This window comes from Hoplias malabaricus, chromosome 5, assembly GCF_029633855.1.
Source record: "Hoplias malabaricus isolate fHopMal1 chromosome 5, fHopMal1.hap1, whole genome shotgun sequence".
Taxonomy (NCBI): domain Eukaryota; kingdom Metazoa; phylum Chordata; class Actinopteri; order Characiformes; family Erythrinidae; genus Hoplias; species Hoplias malabaricus.
In genome coordinates, this window is record NC_089804.1 from 33,959,912 (window position 1) to 33,977,345 (window position 17,434).

General features: G+C 39.4%; 1 long non-coding RNA gene and 2 pseudogenes across 1 annotated transcript in view; 2 read left to right on the forward strand and 1 right to left on the reverse strand.

Annotated features, from left to right (window-relative positions):
* Positions 1 to 234: 234 nt before the first annotated feature.
* Positions 235 to 10,401, forward strand: LOC136697044 (myosin heavy chain, fast skeletal muscle-like; annotated as a pseudogene).
* Positions 10,402 to 12,251: 1,850 nt separating this feature from the next.
* Positions 12,252 to 14,058, forward strand: LOC136697302 (general transcription factor II-I repeat domain-containing protein 2A-like; annotated as a pseudogene).
* A 658-nt stretch (positions 14,059 to 14,716) lies between these two features.
* LOC136697069 (uncharacterized) overlaps positions 14,717 to 17,434 on the reverse strand; it is a 47,325-nt gene continuing 44,607 nt past the window's right edge. The window contains exon 3 of the long non-coding RNA XR_010802671.1: positions 14,717 to 14,802. This is a non-coding gene — a long non-coding RNA (uncharacterized lncRNA). The remainder of the gene's footprint in view (positions 14,803 to 17,434) is intronic.

A 17,434-nucleotide genomic window follows, 5' to 3' on the forward strand; every position in this document is an offset into this window, starting at 1 on the left:
TACACTTGAGAACAAAAAGGTAAGGTTTATGCTGTAATATACAATACATCAGCTGACAATCTATATATAATCTATATACAACATCTATCTCAATGAAAAGAAAATCAATCTATTTAATCTATACAATTCAAAATGGGAAAAAATGGAACAAAATCCATAAAACTGCAGCTCAGTACTGTGAATGTACAACAAGAATGATTAACATATAATTTGTCTCTCCAGTAAATCATCATCATGGGGGATGGAGAGATGGAGTGTTTTGGCCCGGCGGCCATATACCTCCGCAAGTCAGAGAAGGAGAGGATTGAAGCCCAGAGCAGACCTTTCGATGCTAAAACAGCAGTGTTTGTGGCTGAGCCTGCAGAGATGTATGTGAAAGGTACACTCAAGAGTAAAGAGGGGGGCAAAGCCACAGTTGAAACTGAGGGTGGCAAAGTAAGTGGAAAAATAATGTATTACCTTTTTCAGAATATTGAGAAAAAGGAACATTTAACAATATATATATCTTTCAGTTTCAGAACTCATTAAGGTAACTGTAATTATGAAGTTCCTGTGTGAGAATTCTGTACTTTATTATATACTTTAGCTGAATAACAATAAAACTAATCTGCAAGTATCTTCACTTCAGGCATGAGTCTGCACTGCACAGAGCAGAATCTCAAAGAAAGATTTAAACCAACATTATTGTTAAAGAAAATTTTACTATTGTGTAATACTGTAATGTTTGTCATTTCACAGACCCTCACCGTTAAGGAGGATGATGTCCATCCCATGAATCCTCCCAAATTCGACAAAATTGAGGACATGGCCATGATGACCCACCTCAACGAGCCCTGTGTGTTGTTTAACCTCAAAGAGCGTTACGCAGCATGGATGATCTACGTGAGTTTAGTGAATTAAACTGAAAACAACAACTTTTAATTAAGTATTTATATCATAACAAACTTCTGAAAATGTTTCTGTTCACAATGTCAGACCTACTCTGGGCTGTTCTGCGTCACTGTGAACCCCTACAAGTGGCTCCCAGTATACGATGCAAAAGTTGTGTCTGGATACAGAGGCAAGAAGAGAATTGAAGCCCCACCCCACATCTTCTCCATCTCTGATAACGCCTATCAGTTTATGCACACAGGTAAATGCATTTTTCAACTAGTTTAATTATAACAGTGTTCTATAAATATTTAATATTATCCCTAGCTATGTTTTTATCGAAAATAGTGCATAGATTTGTCCATGTTCTTAATTTGCTTAATGTCTTCCTACAGATCGTGAAAACCAGTCTGTTCTGATTACGTGAGTACAGACATGTATTATTTAGCAATATTCCTTATGTTTAATTTCTTTTAAAATTGTTTATATGTTCATTTGCAAATGATTCACAGTTCATAAAACTCTTCTAACTCAATCCCCAGTGGAGAATCTGGTGCAGGAAAGACTGTGAACACCAAGCGTGTCATCCAGTACTTTGCAATGGTTGGCATGACTGGAAAGAAGCAAGCAGAACCTGTTCCTGGCAAAATGCAGGTCAGTAAATCACCATTTCAGGATTCTGAGAGAATTTGTGAGTGAACTCCTCACTGCAATAACTGCTGTCACCTCTAGGGTTCACTGGAGGACCAAATTGTTGCAGCCAACCCACTGCTGGAGGCATACGGTAATGCCAAGACCATCAGGAATGACAACTCCTCTCGTTTTGTGAGTATTAAAAAACAGTGCAGAATCTCTTCTGAGAATAAAACTAAACTGATATGAAAATAGATTCATTTTGACATCTTTTGACTTCCAGGGTAAATTCATCAGAATTCATTTTGGGCAAACCGGCAAGCTGGCCTCAGCTGATATTGAAACCTGTAAGTTTCAGGCACTGCTGGTGATTTTTGTCATTGTTCAAAGTTTTGTAAAGAATGATGTGAAAATGCAAATGATCTAAAATACAACTGTAGTGGACAAAGCCTTAGATGACCAATAATATTTTATATCAATGTATGAACAGATCTACTGGAAAAGTCAAGAGTCACATTCCAGCTGTCTGCTGAGAGGAGCTACCACATCTTCTACCAGCTCATGACTGGGCACAAGCCAGAGCTGCTTGGTATGAAATCTACAGAAATGTCTTTGATACTGTGTCATTTTAGAGGAGCTGTAATATTGTACGTGTTATTATATTTGATATTATCAATCCTTACACACAGAGGCACTGCTCATCACCACCAACCCCTATGATTACCCTATGATCAGCCAGGGTGAAATCACAGTCAAGAGCATCAATGATGTGGAGGAGTTCATTGCCACAGATGTAAGTAAAACTTCATTGAACTTCTACAGAAGCTGTGAAAATATTTCTCATTCTCACTGGTCTCTCTAATCTTCTCTAAACACAGACGGCTATTGACATCCTGGGTTTCACGGCTGATGAGAAAATTAACATCTACAAACTGACTGGAGCTGTGATGCATCATGGGAACATGAAGTTCAAGCAGAAGCAGAGAGAGGAGCAGGCTGAGCCTGATGGCACTGAGGGTATATACAACAAATTCTTATGAGATTGTAAGTAATGTAGAGACCTGCAAATGACATTCAATAACACTTATACTCATTCATTTCAGTGGCTGATAAAATCGCCTACCTCCTGGGCCTGAACTCAGCTGACATGCTGAAAGCCTTGTGCTACCCCAGAGTGAAGGTTGGGAACGAGTTTGTGACCAAAGGCCAGACCGTACCCCAGGTAATGTGCAATGGTGACACTACAAGAAGTGTTTAGGAGTTAAACCTTTAAAAATCAACAGACAATCAAAGCAGAGTCTTCAACTCCACAGGTCAACAATGGTACCATGGCACTTTGCAAGTCAATCTATGAGAAAATGTTCTTGTGGATGGTCGTGCGTATTAATGAGATGTTGGACACAAAACAGCAAAGGCAGTTCTTCATTGGTGTGCTGGACATCGCTGGATTTGAGATCTTTGATGTAAATAATAGCTGAATTTAAAGTTAAGCTGCATACCTAAAGTTCAGTTATATTAATTTTCAAAAAGATTTAAATATCACATTTTATATACACTGTAACAGTTCAACAGCTTGGAGCAGCTCTGCATTAACTTCACAAATGAGAAACTGCAACAGTTCTTTAACCACCACATGTTTGTGCTGGAACAAGAGGAGTACAAGAAAGAAGGAATTGACTGGGAGTTCATTGACTTTGGTATGGACCTGGCTGCCTGCATTGAGCTCATTGAGAAGGTGAGATTGCAGTCATTTTCAATTCTCTGTAACAAAGCCATTCTTACAAAGGTCTGTCTAATAAACATCCTTTCTCCCCAATCAGCCAATGGGCATCTTCTCCATCCTTGAAGAGGAGTGCATGTTCCCCAAGGCAACAGACACATCCTTCAAGAACAAGCTCCATGACCAGCATCTTGGCAAAACTAACGCTTTCCAGAAGCCAAAGCCTGCCAAAGGCAAGGCAGAAGCCCACTTCTCCCTGGTGCACTACGCTGGCACTGTGGACTACAACATTTCAGGGTGGCTGGACAAGAACAAGGACCCACTGAATGACTCTGTTGTGCAGCTCTACCAGAAATCAGGAAACAAACTGCTGTCCCTCCTGTACGCAGCTCATGCATCTGCTGATGGTAAGGTCACCAAAAATTGTTTAATCTACAAAGTATAAAAGATATGTTCAAGAACAACAAATATCTGCACAAAATGGCACCAATAAAAGTGACAATATTGGTGAATGATATTAATTGTCTGTAGATGCTGGTGGTGGAAAGAAGGCTGGCAAGAAGAAGGGTGGTTCCTTCCAGACAGTGTCTGCTCTCTTCAGAGTAAGATCACTTTCATTATACAATATGAAACGCATTTAGAGCTTGCTCTATAAGTCAACAATAAGCATGGCAAACTACACAAAATGTATCCAATACAAAGTACCATGGCATAACATAAAAATGACATAAAATTTCACAGGAGAACTTGGGCAAGCTGATGACCAACTTGAGGAGCACTCACCCTCACTTTGTGCGCTGCTTGATTCCCAATGAGTCTAAGACTCCAGGCAAGTTCTCCTTATAGTTATTAGCATTGAAAATATGAAGGCGATATAGAAGTCCATGACATAACTCTTATCCCTCTAGGTCTGATGGAGAACTTCTTGGTCATCCATCAGTTGAGGTGTAATGGTGTGCTGGAGGGTATTAGAATCTGCCGAAAGGGGTTCCCCAGCAGAATCCTCTATGCTGACTTCAAGCAAAGGTCATTTTCTAATTGATAATATTTCCAACACTCAAACTAACTGAAAAATAAAAATGAAATTGATACTGAATAATTATTTCCGAAACAGATACAAAGTCCTGAATGCCAGTGTGATCCCAGAGGGACAGTTCATTGACAACAAGAAAGCCTCAGAAAAACTCTTGGGCTCCATTGATGTGGACCATACCCAGTATAAGTTTGGACACACCAAAGTGAGTGATAATCCTGAAAAAAGTATTTTCTTGGTTCATACTTTAAAAATAACTTTCCAGAGGTATTACAAATTTTTACCTGTAAAAATTAGCAGGTGTTTCATTATTTAATATCATTATATGTAAGTTCAATTGGTGGTGTGCACATCATAAAACAAATTCAGTTTTTCATACACTAGAGAACTAAATTCTATGCTCGCAAAAATCTATTTTGAATACCTGCAGTGTAAAAAAATATGCAATGCAAACACGTAGGTGCACAGTTAACTGGGAAAAATTTAATTGTTTGTAGGTGTTCTTCAAAGCTGGTCTGCTGGGTACCCTTGAGGAGATGCGAGATGAGAAACTAGCAAATCTTGTCACAATGACTCAAGCCTTGTGCCGTGGCTACCTTATGAGGAGAGAGTTTGTCAAGATGATGGAGAGGAGGTATCTTATGTTTAGATTATGATGTTGTGAAATAACAAACTTTAAGGTGATGAAGCTGCATATTAAACTGGTACATCCTGAACTGCAGAGAGTCCATCTACTCCATCCAATACAACATCCGCTCATTCATGAATGTGAAACACTGGCCATGGATGAAGCTGTACTTCAAGATCAAGCCTCTTCTGAAGAGTGCAGAGACTGAGAAAGAAATGGCTTCTATGAAAGAGAACTTTGAGAAAATGAAGGAGGATCTGGCAAAGGCACTGGCCAAGAAGAAAGAGCTTGAGGAGAAGATGGTATCCATTCTTCAGGAGAAAAATGACCTGCAACTCCAAGTAGCATCTGTAAGTATTCAAAGATGTTTAAATTACATTCTAGTTATTATTGAACATATTTAAAACTATGTCTCATTGACAGGAATCTGAGAGCCTCTCTGATGCTGAGGAAAGGTGTGAGGGGCTCATCAAGAGCAAGATCCAGTTGGAAGCCAAACTCAAAGAGACAAACGAGAGACTGGAGGATGAAGAGGAAATTAATGCTGAGCTGACCGCCAAGAAGAGGAAACTGGAGGATGAGTGCTCTGAGCTGAAGAAAGACATTGATGATCTGGAGCTCACCTTGGCTAAAGTGGAGAAGGAGAAACATGCCACTGAGAACAAGGTTAAAATCTAAAACATATAACTGTAGTCAGTGGATGTTTATTCTCCACAAATATGAAATTTTACATTAAGACAAAGCAACATTTGCTTTTTTCATAAGATAAAAAAATTTTGTCACACAGGTGAAGAACTTGACTGAGGAGATGGCCTCTCAGGATGAGTCTGTTGCCAAACTCACCAAAGAGAAGAAAGCTCTCCAAGAGGCACACCAGCAAACTCTTGATGACCTCCAGGCAGAGGAAGACAAAGTCAACACTCTGACCAAAGCCAAGACCAAGCTTGAACAACAAGTGGATGATGTAAGATCTTGTAGAACATTTTCTATGAGAAAAAAATAATTATATTGCCTATATTTGCCATTCTAAAAATTGCTGGTTTCTATAAATTACAGCTTGAAGGTTCACTGGAGCAAGAGAAGAAACTCCGTATGGACCTTGAGAGAGCCAAGAGGAAGCTTGAGGGAGACCTGAAACTGGCCCAGGAGTCTATAATGGACCTGGAGAATGAGAAGCAGCAGTCTGACGAGAAGATCAAAAAGTATACTGCTACTCATAAAACATAACACATAATTGGACGAATTACATGTCAGTCTATGGAAACAAGAAAAAATCTTATCCCTGCTCTGTTTCCTTTACAGGAAGGATTTTGAAATCAGCCAACTTCTGAGCAAGATTGAGGATGAACAGTCCTTGGGTGCTCAGCTTCAGAAGAAGATTAAGGAGCTCCAGGTAATTAATTGCTGCAAACTCTATTGTGCATTACCACATTTAATGGAGCACATAGGCCTAATACATGTATCTCTATCAGGCTCGTATTGAGGAGCTGGAGGAGGAAATCGAGGCTGAGCGTGCAGCTCGTGCTAAAGTTGAGAAGCAGAGAGCTGATCTCTCCAGAGAACTGGAAGAGATCAGTGAGAGGCTGGAGGAAGCTGGTGGTGCCACTGCTGCTCAGATTGAGATGAATAAGAAGCGAGAGGCTGAGTTCCAGAAACTGCGACGGGATCTGGAAGAGTCCACTCTGCAGCATGAAGCCACTGCTTCTGCCCTCCGCAAGAAACAAGCTGATAGTGTTGCTGAGCTCGGAGAGCAGATTGACAACCTTCAGAGGGTCAAACAGAAGCTGGAGAAGGAGAAGAGTGAATACAAGATGGAGATAGATGACTTGTCTAGTAACATGGAGGCTGTGGCCAAAGCAAAGGTCTGTTTATGTTATATACTAAAAACAGAAAATGAGAAATTAATTGAAGGCATACAAGAGGTTGGATGAAATATCACATAAATACCACTTAAAAAACAGTTCCCTTTTAGAATCAGTGATTCAGACGACACGTTGAATGGGATGGAGGTGTTGTGTATTAGATAAAATATAAACATCTTTTATTTGTGGCCAGTAAATCCATTACATGTTTTGTTGCTTATATTTCTAGGCAAATCTGGAAAAGATGTGTCGTACACTTGAGGACCAGTTGGGTGAACTCAAAGCTAAAAATGATGAGCATGTCCGTCAGCTGAACGACATGAGTGCACAAAGAGCCCGGCTGCAGACTGAGAATGGTAATTAAAGCCAGGTCAACTAAACAGGTCAAACAAAACAAAGGTATTGCTTAAGATTCCTCAAATTATCCATGCCTTTTCCAAGGTGAATTTGGCCGTCAGCTGGAGGAGAAAGAAGCTCTTGTTTCTCAGCTGACCAGAGGAAAACAAGCCTACACCCAGCAGACTGAGGAACTCAAGAGACAAATAGAAGAAGAAGTCAAGGTAGCATCAATAAGAAAGTGCTTCATACAAATTTATTTGATAAAAATGAACATACTACAATCAGTATCCAAGATATCCTACATCTGCGATATTAGCAAGAACATACATGAATTTAACGTTCTAATATTATTATTATTATTATTATTAATATTTTTTTTATTATTACTTTTTAGGCCAAGAACGCCCTGGCTCATGCTGTCCAATCAGCTCGTCATGACTGTGACTTGCTCAGAGAGCAGTTTGAGGAAGAGCAGGAGGCCAAGGGTGAGCTACAACGTGGAATGTCCAAGGCCAACAGTGAGGTGGCTCAGTGGAGAACCAAATATGAGACAGATGCCATCCAGCGTACTGAGGAGCTTGAGGAGGCAAAGTAAGCAAAGTCTGAACAGTGTCATAAAGTAAACATATTTTATAAAGTTCCCAGATATAGACATTAAGTTACATAAATTGGTCTCCTCAGAAAAAAGCTTGCCCAGCGTCTACAGGATGCTGAGGAATCTATTGAAGCTGTGAATTCCAAGTGTGCCTCTCTGGAGAAGACCAAACAGAGACTGCAGGGTGAAGTGGAGGACCTCATGATTGATGTTGAGAGAGCCAATTCTCTGGCAGCTAATCTTGACAAGAAACAAAGAAACTTTGATAAGGTGATTTGCTGGCTGACACTGGTTCACAGAATGACACTTAACTGGTTCAGTGGAAGTGATGTTTATATTCATTTAACCTTTTCAGGTGTTGGCAGAATGGAAGCAGAAGTATGAGGAAGGTCAGGCTGAGTTGGAGGGAGCACAGAAAGAGGCTCGCTCTCTCAGCACTGAGCTCTTTAAGATGAAGAACTCATATGAGGAAGCCCTTGACCAGTTAGAGACCCTCAAGAGAGAGAACAAGAATCTGCAGCGTATGTTACTTTACAATTACAGTAAGCACATACACATATTAGTGGATAAAATAAAAAAAAATCTTTAACTTCTAATCCTTTCTGCAGAGGAGATCTCTGACCTGACTGAACAGATTGGAGAAACTGGAAAGACCATCCATGAGTTGGAGAAGGCAAAGAAGACTGTGGAAACTGAGAAATCAGAAATCCAGACTGCTCTTGAAGAAGCTGAGGTAACACCATATATACATCTCGCCAAGTAAAAGTTAAAAATTTACTTTTTACTAAAAAACTTAATATTACAATAAATCCTCAGGGCACACTTGAGCATGAAGAGTCCAAGATACTTCGCGTCCAGCTTGAGCTCAACCAGGTGAAGGGTGAGGTTGACAGAAAACTGGCTGAGAAGGATGAGGAGATGGAGCAGATCAAGAGGAACAGCCAGAGGGTGATTGAGTCCATGCAGAGCACTCTGGACGCTGAGGTCAGAAGCAGAAATGATGCCCTGAGAGTGAAGAAGAAAATGGAGGGAGATCTGAATGAGATGGAGATTCAACTGAGCCACGCAAACCGCCAGGCTTCTGAGGCCCAGAAACAGCTCAGGAATGTCCAAGGACAGCTCAAGGTAAACCTTCAGTGTTTTCTTCATTGCTCCATTTTATAAAGTTCTATAGTTCTAGAATTGTAATAACTGTGACTCGCTTCACACAAGGATGCACAAGTGCATCTGGATGAGGCTGTCAGAGGACAAGAAGACATGAAGGAGCAGGTCGCCATGGTGGAGCGCAGGAATAACCTGATGCTGGCAGAGATTGATGAGCTCAGATCTGCACTGGAGCAGACAGAGAGAGGCCGCAAAGTGGCTGAACAGGAGCTGGTGGATGCCAGTGAGCGTGTGGCACTGCTGCACTCTCAGGTATGTCCTGATAGATTTTAAGTTTGCTGTACCTTTTACATTCCTTAGCAAATCACCTTATCATCTTTTCTGTTCTCTTTCAACAGAATACCAGCCTGATCAACACCAAGAAGAAGCTTGAGGCAGATCTGGTGCAGATCCAAGGTGAGGTGGATGACACAGTCCAGGAGGCAAGAAATGCTGAAGAGAAGGCCAAGAAGGCCATCACTGATGTGAGTGTTCACCTGCATAGATCATTTACCCATATGAATAATAATACATAATCCTCAACCAAAATGTCCATGGCCCATATACTAGGCGGCCATGATGGCAGAGGAGCTGAAGAAGGAACAGGACACCAGTGCTCACCTGGAGAGAATGAAGAAGAACCTTGAGGTTACAGTAAAAGACCTGCAGCATCGTCTGGATGAGGCTGAGAACCTTGCCATGAAGGGTGGAAAGAAGCAGCTCCAGAAACTGGAGTCTAGGGTATGCTACAGTCTTTAAATTAAAATGTAGTTTTAGTACATTAGTTTAGATTTCTTTAACTGATGAGTTATAATTTAACATGATATACTTTTTTACAGGTCCGTGAACTGGAGGCTGAGGTTGAAGGTGAGCAGAGACGCAGCGCTGATGCTGTTAAAGGTGTTCGCAAATATGAGAGAAGAGTGAAAGAACTCACTTACCAGGTAAACAATAACTCAGTAATGTAAAGAGCATGACATAATTAATTATGAAGCTAGCAAGTCTAATTTAACTAATTTTTTCAGACTGAGGAAGACAAGAAGAATGTGAACAGACTGCAGGATCTGGTGGACAAGCTGCAGCTCAAAGTGAAGGCCTACAAGAGACAGGCTGAGGAAGCTGTGAGTGTGCCTTTACAGAACTGGACATGCATTGCAAAAATGACATGCAGATATTGCTCCTTTATTAAGAAACCTAAAATGGCTGACGTTTTTCACTGACAGGAGGAGCAGGCCAACACTCACCTCTCCAGGTTCAGGAAGGTACAGCATGAGATGGAGGAAGCTCAGGAGCGTGCTGACATCGCTGAGTCCCAGGTCAACAAGCTGAGAGCCAAGAGTAGAGAGGCTGGAAAGGTAAATAATCCTAATTTAATCAATATTTTGATCATTATTTATCAGTAATATTAATCATTATTAGACTGGTGTATATTTAATGATGTCACTTATTATTTTATTGCTGTTTTTTTACACTATTATATCAATTTGTTCAAGAAGAGAACACAAAATAACTGATAAAATAGAATATATATTTCTAATAATATAACCATGTTTTTAGGGCAAGGAGGTGGCAGAATAAAGGATGAAGACCACATCTGAAATTAAGAAGAAATCAGATAATATGCATTCTTATTAATCTTGTAAATTCAGTTCAATAAAACTGAAATCAAGGGAATCAAGCATTTGTCATTTTTTTTACTTGGTCAAATTAATACAGCAGTTCTTGTAATCATCATACAGCTGCTCAAAATAGATTTGCTATACCACAGTGCAAATAACAAAAACAAACCACAAGTTGGTAAATCGGCACAGCTACCACATGGGTGTTTTACCTACATTAAACTAGAGGCATGAGAAACCTCTACCAACACAAATTAGTGTTAAGAATTAAGACACTCTGGAAAAGAAAATCCTGTTTATGATTCCAAGCATATAGTTTTAAACATGAAATACTTGTCACCCAGAGTCTGCTGACAAGCCTCCTTTACCTAGTTGAAGTGTAACATTTTAAAATAATTGGAATCTACCTTTATTACAAACACTTACAATATCAAAAAATGCTGGTATTCATAATGTGCAGAAATAATTGTGTTGGCTTGTCCCTCTACACTCTCTGAACTGTACAAAATAGAAGCACTTTGTACACTCTAAAAAGAACCAACTTAATTGAATTGCTTCAATTGGTAACAAGTAATTCAATTAAGTTTATCCAACTTAATATTTTAAGTTTTTGAAGGTTGAACTTAAAAAATTAAGTTGGATAAACTTAATTGAATTACTTGTTACCAATTGAAGCAATTCAATTAAGTTGGATCAACTGTTCTCTTTTTAGAGTGTAGTTCTACAATTACACACTGCAGTCCATTTGTTTTTCTGTATATTTTTTACCCACCATTCACCTTGTTTTTCAATGGTCAGAACCCTCACAGAGCAGGCATGACACTGATGTGGTGGTGGTGTTTTAGTGTGTGTATCACTGGTACGAGTAGATCAGATACACAGCAGTGCTGCTGGAGTCTTAAACCTCGGAGTGTCACTGTTGGTATGAGAATAGTCCACCACCCAAAAACAGCTGACAGCATCCTGTGTTCATTGATGAAGGACTAGAGGACAACCAACACAAACTGTGAAGCAGCAGATGAGCTACTGTCTCTGACTTTACATCTACAAGGTGGACCAACAATGTAGGAGTGTTAAACAGAGTGGACAGTGACTGGACGCTTTTAAAAACAACAATAGCACTTCTGTGTAGAAACCCCTCGTACCAGCACAACACACTAACACAATACTTCCACGGCAGTGTCACTGCATCTCTAAGAATTTTCCACCAGCCAAAACATATATGCTCCGTGGGGGTCCTGACCATTGAAGAAAAGGGAGAAAGTAGCTAACAAAATATGCAGAGAAACATGTGGACTGCAGCCTGTAATTGTAGATCTACTATGTTTGATAAGTGGAACTGATGAAATGTAAAATAAGTGTAGATACAAGGGAGTTTTCCAAACCCAGTAATCGTTCAGTTTATATTATATATTGCTCCTTTAATTTCAGAAGACATTGATGTTAAGCAGGTGTCTGCAAACTTTAGGCAGTATAGTACATTTGATGACTACAGCTCACTTGATTTTACATTATAAACAAAAGTTTACATGCTGCCAGCTTGTGTGTTTTTTTACTGTTCCTTGAGTAACTACATCACGTGTCAAACTCAAGGCCCGCGGGCCACATTCGGCCCACCATACAATTATATCCGGCCCGCAAAATCGTTTTATATATCTGTTTTTAATGGCCCTGTGATATGACGCCCCAATAACACACACTACAAATCCCATGATGCAATGCAATTGCCGCCAACGGCAAGCCGCGGTTCAAGTTCGCGGTCTGTTGATGTATACAATGCTAATATCAAATCAAAGCTAGACCCCAACAATGGCCAAGAGAAAAATTTATTCTGAAAACCGAGGCTTTCAAAGCCGGTGGGAGAATGAGTATATGTTTACTGAAATTGCAGGTAAACCAGTGTGTCTCCTTTGCGGGAGTAATATCGCTGTAATGAAGGAGTATAACCTAAGACGGCACTACGAGACGAAACATGAGAACAAATTCAAAAACCTGAGCGCAGGACAGAAGCTACAAAAGGTAGAGGAGTTGAAGAAGAATTTGACATCCCAGCAGACGTTTTTCACCCAAGCAAAATCACAAAGTGAAGCCACTGTGAAAGCAAGTTTCATTGTGGCCGAAGAGATCGCCACATCAGGACGGCCGTTTACCGAGGGGGAATTCGTAAAGAATTGTATGATGAAAGTGTGCGACGTCCTTTGTCCAGATAAAACGCGAGCGTTTGCAAATGTAAGCCTCAGCAGAAACACTGTTGCTAATCGGGTTTGTGAGATGGCGACTGATTTGAAAACACAGTTGATTGAAAGAGCAAAAGATTTTGTTGCATACTCTCTTGCCGTGGATGAAACTACTGACGCGACTGACACTGCACAACTGGCGATATTTATCCGTGGTGTGGATTCCAATTTGTGCGTAACAGAGGAAATACTGGACATTAAATCGATGCACGGGACAACGAAAGGAGAAGACATCTTTGGAAATGTATTTCAAAGTGTAACCGACATGAAACTGCCGTGGGAAAAACTCGTTGGACTTACAACAGATGGCGCACCTGCTATGTGTGGTGAAAAAAATGGACTGGTGGGAAGGATGCGCTCAAAGATGCGGGAGGAGAACTGTGCCGGTCAGTTGGCAGTGTATCACTGCATCATACACCAGGAATGGCTGAGTGCTAAAGTCCTAAAAATGGATCATGTGATGAACACTGTAACACAAACTGTCAACTTTATCAGAGCCCACGGTTTAAATCACCGCCAATTCCAGTCTTTTCTGCGGGAAATAGACAGCGAGTTTGGCGATATGCCATATCATACGGAGGTCCGGTGGCTAAGTCGGGGAAAAGTTCTCAAAAGACACTTTGAGCTGCGAGAGGAAATCTGCCAGTTCATGGACAGTAAGGGGAAAGACTGCACAGTTCTGCGGGATGAAAAGTGGAAATGTGAGTTGGCGTTCCTGGCTGACATAACGTCGCATCTTAGCGCTTTAAACCTTCAACTCCAGGGACAGGAGCACATAATAACTGATATGCATGATGCAGTGAAGGCATTTCAAGTGAAGCTGCGCTTATGGGAGACACAAATGCACCAATGCAACTTGTCTCACTTTCCCTGTTGCCAAGTAATACGGAACCAAGAAAGTGCCAGTTTTCCCAAATGCCACCTTTGCTGAAAAACTCAGCGCGCTGCGCACTGAGTTCGCACGGCGCTTCAGTGACTTTGAGGCACAGAAAAGTAACTTCGAGCTGCTTCGCAACCCATTTGCAGTCGATGTGGAAACCGCACCTGTAGAAATGCAGATGGAGCTGATAGAACTGCAATGTAACGGGACACTGAAGGCAAAGTACGACACTGCGGGGCCAGCACAGTTCACTCGCTTCATTCCTGAAGCGATGCCGCAGCTCCGCCAACATGCGGCTCGAATCCTGTCCATGTTTGGCAGCACATATCTGTGCGAGCATCTGTTCTCTGTGATGAAAATTAACAAAACGTCACACAGGAGTCGCCTCACTGATGAACACCTGCAATCGATCCTGAGAATCTTCACAACACAGAACCTAACCCCAAACATAAACAAACTTGTTGCAAAGAAAAGACTCCAAGTATCAGGCTCTGACTAAATAGGACAAGAAAATGGAATGTTATGATTTGTTATGATTATACTTTTGTTTTAAGTTCAATTTTTTATTTATATTTTCAGATTTTTTAATATTCCAGCATGTACAGATTTTGAATGTATTGTATTGACAGGATATTTTTTTTATGAAGAGCAAAATATTTTAAGTTGAAATGTATTTATTTTGGAATGATATCCTGTATTTTGGTTCATATTAATGGTTAAAAAACATAAATATTTAGTCTGTTAAATAAATGGTTATACTGTTCGGCCCGCGAGTTTTGAGTTTTGGCCCCCTGTGCAATTGAGTTTGACACCCCTGAACTACATCATTAACTATGTCTGTTTTAGAGCAAATCAAAACCCAACAGGCACAAACAAGCACCAGCAACAGTCATTCTTTGCAACCAGACAATTATAATTTCCCCACAAATTCACAGGATATAACACAAATATATATCACACAATTTTTTTTAATATTGTTAATTGTTCTCTAGTTTTTAATAATATCCCATTTGTTATAGATATTAGCATGTATAGGGAAAAGAATAAACACAGGATAAAATATTGGTGCGACATGCATAAATATGCAAAATTGTGTAAATTATTACATTCTACATGATATAAGCAGCAAAGTATTTTAGCAAAGAAACAGAGCAGCACTCACCTGTCCAGGTGCTAATTATATCAGTACCAGCTCAGAAGCATGTTTACACCACTGAGCAAGTAAAAGTCATGATGCAGAGAGCTGTGAAGATAAAATATATATATATATTAAATTGAAATAACATCTAACTGAAGTAATCAAACTTGTATAGGTTAAACGTGAATATCGACAAACAATGAGTAGCTTTAACCCATCTACAGTTAATCATTGTATTGTGCCTCACAGAAGAAAGAAGATCCAAACGGAACTGAAGGCAGGACAGGTTAAATAGCACAGTGCTACATGACCATTTAAAATATAAAGACATGGGGCTCTAAAAATAAACAAGTCAAGTGTTGATGTGCACAGAGCTGAAAAATCTCATAGCTTTGAAGTGCAGTTAAAAACACTCACACATCTGACCTTTAAAACAGACATTTGAGACCCCAGTAGGGCATCACTGAGAAACTTCACTGTCTTTAACTATTGCCTAAATATTACCTCTTCATTCAAGTCTAGATGTACAACATCATCTTATTTGAAACATAAAAATACCAGCAAGGTCAGGGATGGCCAAAAACAGTTTAAACTACTTGCAATGATCACTTCAGATCTGAAACAATGTAGACGTGCTAGATTAAAGTGGAAAACAACAATGCAATGCAGCCAAAACATTAAGACCACCACCTTTTTAATGCACTCATTATGCAGTCTTTTAGCGGCACTGACACACAGAAACATTTTAAAGTTCTATAATTACAAACTTACAAATCTATCTGTTGGTTTGCATCCACTGTTTGCACTGTTTGCCCCATTTCACCCTGTTTTTCAGTGGTCAGGACCCCCATAGGACCCCAAAGAGAAGGTGTGATTTGTGCCAAAGACAGCATCTTATCTGTTGATGCACACTTTGTGTTGGTTATACTATAGTCATTCATTAGTGGTCACTGGACGCTACCCAAAGGATGTTTTTGGCTGGATGTTTTCGGGTTGGAGGTCTATTCTCAGTCCAGCAGTGACATGAGTTTAAAAACTCCAGCAGCACTTGTGTCTGATCCATTTGTAGCAGCAAAACACACAATAATACAATAATACTACATAGATACTACTGAACATAACTGCAGATTGATCCATTATGGTCAGTGGAGCTCAGAGAATGCACACTGAGTGAAGAAACAAGGAGTATATTAGTAACAACAATTTTCCATATTGTATATAAACACCACCCTTATTCTGAAAACAATTTACAATATACAATTGGCATACAATTACAGAAAAATCCACTTTTGTGTTTGAAATGAAGGAAGAGACTTACTTCAGAGTCTGCCCTTGTTGTGCAACCAGGAGACCCTTAAGGGGTCTGGCTAAACTCTTTTATAACACATTCAGAAGTGGAATAAATTCTCGAGCAATGAGAGCATGACATTTCTATAGACATATTCTCCACTTGGAGTGGAACGAAGGTTTCTATATTTGCATTAATTCCTAATGTGAATATTATATTAAGATATTGTGTTTCAGAATTTATGAGCAAAGTCATCACAAGTAATATTCTGTAAAATTTTACTGACCAGTAATCATTTGCCAAGGACATATTATATTTCATTAGGAAACAATTGCTATAATGTGATACTATTAATAAATCGTCCAAAGAGGGAGCACATTGCTCAGTTAGAATTTGCAGTATTTTTCTTCACTTATTTGGTTTAAGATTTGTGTAAATGTACATTACAATTTCTAAAACTACTTAAAACATGTACTTTTAGAATAAAACCAGGTTTAAAACGTGTATGCTTAGGTTTTAAAACCATAGGTTTAATATTTTATACTTATTTTTTTTCAAACAGTGGTTTGGCGATAACAGTTCTGCACAGAACATTTTCTTATCAGAAAATGTCTCTTCATCATGTGGAAAGAAAATAAATTTTCAAAATGGTAGATTGACATATTACAAGGCAAACAAAAGTTCAGGATAAAGTGGCAATAAGCAGAATATTTTATTAATTTATATCATAAAATTATTGCACTGACCCTGGTCTAAAACACTACCGACTTGACACAGCTTCTCTAAATTTGATTTTTGAATTTAAAGTTTTCTTCACTGCCAAATCCTATTAAAAATTGCCCTCTTCTTGTAAACTTAGAATCCCTTTAAAAGTGCCAACCATGCAAACTTAAAAATAACAAACAAAAAATATGAACCATTTGTGTGCCTATAACAACAGGTCACAATAAATAAATATTAGAATTAACCACCAATCATTTAGAATTTTCATAAAACATTTTTTGGTTACATTAATTCTCACATTAATCCTGAAATCATTAGTTATAAAAACAATGGTTTGTAATTGAAACTGACTACCACAAAGTAAAGACTATATCCAAGGATATTATTGTATATATACATAAAAAAAGCATGAAAATAATGAAGTGTTGTGGTGACCTTGCCACAGAACGCCAGTATTTGAGAGTACAAGATGATACATGAGAACGGCTCCATCATTGCCACTTAGGGAGGAAAAGCATCAAGCAAGAATCCATGACCAAACATAGCATGCAACTTGTGCTGAGCGATCATTAATGGAGCTATATAAGAGGCTCCTTCAAGCACTGAGGCTACCCCAGGACCCCTGCAAAGGTGAGGGGATGCTGTATTATTTCCTTAATAATAGCATTTCTCCAATTTCTCGGAATACTCAGTACATCCTGAGTGATTCTAATAATTTGTTTCATT